General features: G+C 50.3%; 1 pseudogene; it reads right to left on the bottom strand.

The window, feature by feature from the left end:
• Positions 1 to 133: 133 nt before the first annotated feature.
• LOC112078656 (protein phosphatase 1 regulatory subunit 29-like) overlaps positions 134 to 5147 on the bottom strand; it is an 11287-nt pseudogene continuing 6273 nt past the window's right edge.

The following is a 5147-nucleotide window of genomic DNA, read 5'->3' as shown; positions in this document are numbered from 1 at the left end:
CGGAGTAGCGAAGAAGAGAAGAGAGCAGAGAGAGAGAGAGAGAGAGAGAGAGATGAGAGGAGAGGAGAGAGGAGAGAATGAGATTCTTATGGAGAGGTCAACGGGAGATCATATAGGGCAGCCGAGCGCTCTCGCTCCCTCTAAAATAGACCATGAACCCTTGCGAACTCTAGCTTTTCTAAACATCACCATACTAGCATTGTCTTTCATTTCAGCTGTAACTTCTTGTGTGAGGTCTGTGTGTTCCGCTAGGAACCTTCTCTCTACCCTGACATGTTTACCTTCTGCTTTAATACGGGAGCCAACATTCATCTCTCTCCACCTCTCCTAACCCAGCCTAAAGTGGTTTTTGCATGACTAGCACTATTGAAATGCTAATTTTAATCTTCCCTTGAAGGAAGCTTTGACTTTCTTATCAAAAGAAAAAAATGCAATACCTGTAAATAACAAATTGYCTCGAAGCCAGGGAAATGTTAGCAAGTAGGTCTGGAAAATGGCTTACTTCATAGCAATCTGAACACACACACTGATAGTGTGTGCGTGTGCGTGTGTGTAAACATCCCTTCCTCCTTGTTTGCTATCTGAATGCAATGTATCTGCTCAATCCACATGTCTGATTTAGAAAAGGCCAAGAAGAAGGAGAAAACAAAATGGCGGAGCGCCCCAATAGCATGCCACGCTCTMTAAAARGTGTAGGTGTTTCCAATCYATAAGCACGCTCCTGCTAAACACAGAGAGGGGCTTCAGGGCCTGGTTCCCACCGTCCACCCACGCTAGCATCTCCACCTGTTTTGTTCCTGGGCTAATTACAGCCGAGAACAATTAACACGATAAGAATCGCTTAATATCCTCCCCCTCTTCCTTGTCCTCCTTCTCCCCTCCATCCTCCCTCCTCTCTCCCCCCTCCTCCGAAGGAAGAAGAAGAGATTGAGGCAAACACTGCTAATTCCTCATCCCCTTTCAATTATCTCTCTAAATGGCGCTGCTAGGGAGGCAGGTGGTGGGCTGCAGAGTGAAATGARMRTGCGTCCCAAATGGCACCCTATTCCCTATATAGTTCACTACTTTCGACCAGAGCCCTATGGGAACCCTGTGGGCCCTTGTCAAAAGTAGTGCACAAAATAGGGAATAGGGTGCCACTTGGGATGCAACCCGTGTTTAGTGAATGAATTGAATGTTGATGGGATTATGAGCTGTGCTGTTTAAGGGACCAGGGTTTAAGCCGAGTAATGCTGCTGCTTGTTGTTGGGAGATATGTTGTAATGAGTCTTAGGACACCTGCTAGTGACAAGACTCTGCAGTCATTACTGAGTCATCATTACCCTGGCTCTGTCGTTCTATGGTAGTCTGCAAGGACCAAAGTGCCAGGCAAATGGAAATCTGATATATTGTTGTTTTTTTGTTTACCCAAACCTGGAAAAAAAGAGAATGTGGAACCACTTAGAAGCTCAGTGTGGAACCATTATGGAACTCCATGTAGAACTTTGAAACTTCTAGAACCACTATAGAACCCCTATGGAACCGTTACAGAGACATTCTAGAACCCTTTATGGAATTTGGAACCTCTGTAGAACCATTATAGAACTATGGCACTCTTGTGGAACCATGATGGAACCCGCAATGGAACAGTGGAATTTCTGTGGAACGACTTGAAGAATTGTGGAACCCCTGTAGTTCCATTGTGGAACTGTAGAAAAAACCCAATACCCCGTGTCATGCTACTACTACTACTACATAATGTCTCCCCCATAACTTCCACGACTATCCTCCTCATCCCCTGTCAGAGTCTGCTGTTGTAACACCCTAGGGTAAGTTAAAGAATGAGAAGACAGATGATGTCATAAAAGAGACCAGGAAGTACACATGGGAGCCAACATTGGTCGTTGTGTCATTCAGGTCCATTCACTGTCTGGGAGTTCTTGAGAAATGATGACATCACTGTCTTCTCTCTCGGTATGCCATCTCTAGCGTACACCTCTTCCTCATCTCTCACAGCTTCTGCTGGGCCGACACCCCCTTCCAGTAGTCGAGGATGTATCAGGAGGTCCTCGTCTTTCGCAACTGAAACTTCTTCCTCAGGCGTGGCTGCAGCGATATACAGTCGCCTCTTCGCGAGGTCGCGAGGGCCTTTCTTGTGTGCCGAACTCTCCCAGATTCGAAGGGTGTTTCCGAGGAATATTCGGGGCTTGGAAAAGTAGCCGGAGTAGTTGTGGTGCCGGGAAGGGAGAGCTGGGAGTAGGCGCAGGGGTCCCTTTGGTAAGTCCAGGGGTTTGGAGGAGAGCTTCTGGATGGAGGAGAGAGGGAGTCGTTGACTCCCTCGTAGTAGAGGGCGGGAAGGAGTGCCTGTGCTCAGAACAGTGGTAATTGGATGTACCTCCAGATGATGATGCTGCTGCTGCTTTCCCGGTCCTCCCCCTCCTCTTCCTCCCCCCTCTCGCAACCCACCACTCCATTGAGATTCACCACCTCATCATACCCTCTCCTCATTTTCCGTTCCCACACCAAACCCATCCGTTTCCAATACCACCTACACCACATACCAACCATTTCCACCCACAAGAGGGAGCCTCTCCATGGTTCCCCCACCACCAACAGGCTCCCCTTCTCTGGGTATGGAGGGCAGGAGTTGGGGCCGGGCTGCGGGCTCGGGACTCCAATCATGAAGATCCTGGTGCTCTTCATGGATCCTCCAGCCGAGGACACGTTACATCGGTTCTTCCCAGCACCCATGACCACCACACCTGTATCGCTCAGCTGCCTCTGTAAGGGTCGTACGGCATTCGCCGGTGGTGGYTCCCTGTAGGGGGGCGAGAGAAACCCCCCTCCYCTGATTCCYGGACGCTCCGAGAGGGGCATGACGAGGGGGACGGGGGTCATCGTGGGAGGGSCATGGATTTTGGGAGAYGAGGCGAGCATCTGGCAGGTGTCAGCGAGGCCTTGGGAGAGGGGGATGAGGTTCCGAGCYAGGGAGGTGATACAAACAGGTGGAGGAGAAGTAGGGTTGTCGCCAGATGTTGTRGTGGCAACAAGGGAGTCGAGCTTGAGCGCGTCAATACAGTTGTTGATAATCTGGTTGACTTTGTCGACCTCCATGGCGATSGTCGAGATCTCCGATGCAGATCCGTGCCCATCGTCATCCGAATCATTCCCAACGTCCATTCCGTCTTCACTGCAACCGTTGATGCCTRGCATATCCACCAGTATCGCCTCTCCCCCTCCTCCTCCTCCCCCGTCTCCCGATAATCCTGCCCCAGTCCTCACGTCCATATAGTTRCCTTTATTGGTTGCCATGGCTTCACCGAACGCTGTGGCCATCTTCTCCACTTGMGGGAGCGTCGAGAGGCGGGAGGAGGTGGTGTTGGCCGAACCGTGGAGCATTCCGGAGCTGGAGGAGGCGGAGGGGGGAAGTTTATTACCCCCGCCACCCCCTCCTCCGTGGAGGTGACCTCCGTGGTGCCCCTGGTTCTGAGCCTGTTCCTGGAGATGCTGCATGGCTGCCGGGTCGTTAGCTGCCTGTGCTGCAGCCTCCGGTCCATACCTGTYAATAAAATCCAAGGATAAAATCCATTAGAATAAAATATTTTACATCTCAGGTAAAATAGCTGTATGCAATTCAGGTGCATCACATCTACCTATGAGTCCCGAGTTATTCAAACCTRGAATCAAACTTTAATTAATTAAAGTGCATTTAAATCACAAACACACTTTATTGTAACAACAATAAAATGGATAATAAAAAACAACAAGGCTATAAAAGAGATGAGTAAAATAATGTATATAAGAGCTGTGGTTTCAACAACCTAAATAATACATTGGGTCTGTCCCTCTTACCGCATCTCCAAGATGGTCTTCTTCACGCTGATCGCCTTCTCCTTCTCCTCCTGCATCCGACGCTTCCTCAGGCAGTAGTAGACGAGCCGAGCACGATCACCATCCCCAGCAGACACCCCAGGATGGTCATGATGTAATGCGTCATGGTTGACGGGTGGCGTGTGGTCGTCAGGGTCAGCTCTCGCGTGGCGAAGAAGATGCACGTGTGGTTGTTGCGCTGGTTTTTACTTATAGACACCACGCAGTAGGTGTAGTTGGTGTGAGTTTCAGATCCACCAGCGTCACCTTCTCCTTCTTCTCCTTGAGGTTCTGGATGTTCCGAGACGAAGCTCTGGTTGTATTGGACCAGGACGTACATCTTGCTGTATGGTTTAGGGATCTGGACCAACAGCTTGGCTGCAGACAGAGTGACCCACTGGAGTTTGATGCTGGGGTTGAAGTTGGGTCGGCCGTGGACGAAGCTGTTGGTGATGATACGGCCCCCGGCCGTCCATCTCCGGGCCCACCCGGAGCCCTCCCAGTCGGTGCCGGTTGAGACGTGATCCCGGGTTAGATCATTGCGCGACAGATGGTGGAGAGCATGGTGCGAGCGCTGCGTCCGTGCCCGGCCGACGGGCTTCAGGAGCGGGTAGAGAAACAGCTCGCCAGGGGTCTCGCACTGCAGCCTGTCGTATGTATGTTGTCACGTTATTAAATGCCTCCAACAAGTAAGAAACATCTATACAGATCACATCCACAATGGAAAGGATTTCCTGCTAGCTCGCAGACCATAACCGGTTTAGCACGGTGAAAGTTGACGGATCGATCCGGGCAGCTTATTGGACGAGAGGTCAGATGCTGCTGAGGCTGGAGCTGGACTCCTCGAATGCTTTGTTGTCAATGACCTCGATGAGGTTGTGCTGGAGGAAGAGGCACTGCAAGCGGCCAGGCCACGCATCATCCCTCTGTCAGGTTGGTCAGCTTGTTGTAACCCAACTGGAGGACCTAGGATGAGAGGAGACCACAATTGAGAAACAGTAAGACTTTGGCATCTCAAAAGACAGCATGTTCCCATGAAAATGACTGCTTTTGGAATTAGTGCACTGCATGGAGAAAAGGTGGAGGGCGTACCATTAGAAGGGACCACAATGGGAATACAGTAAGTACTTGGCCTCTCCTCCATCTTAGTAAGTACAAATAGCAACATCCCTGTGTGCATGGACTCTGGTTCTAATGAAAATGATGGCTTCCATGTACTTGGGCTGTTAAATGAAGCTGGAGATGGAGAATATTCAGTAACAGTTCGATGAAGGGAGCACAAGGGGAAATACAGTACA

Source organism: Salvelinus sp. IW2-2015, unplaced genomic scaffold (genome assembly GCF_002910315.2).
Source record: "Salvelinus sp. IW2-2015 unplaced genomic scaffold, ASM291031v2 Un_scaffold6023, whole genome shotgun sequence".
NCBI lineage: Eukaryota > Metazoa > Chordata > Actinopteri > Salmoniformes > Salmonidae > Salvelinus > Salvelinus sp. IW2-2015.
The sequence above is the reverse complement of the archived record's forward strand: the minus strand, read 5'-3'. Positions and strand labels throughout refer to the sequence as shown.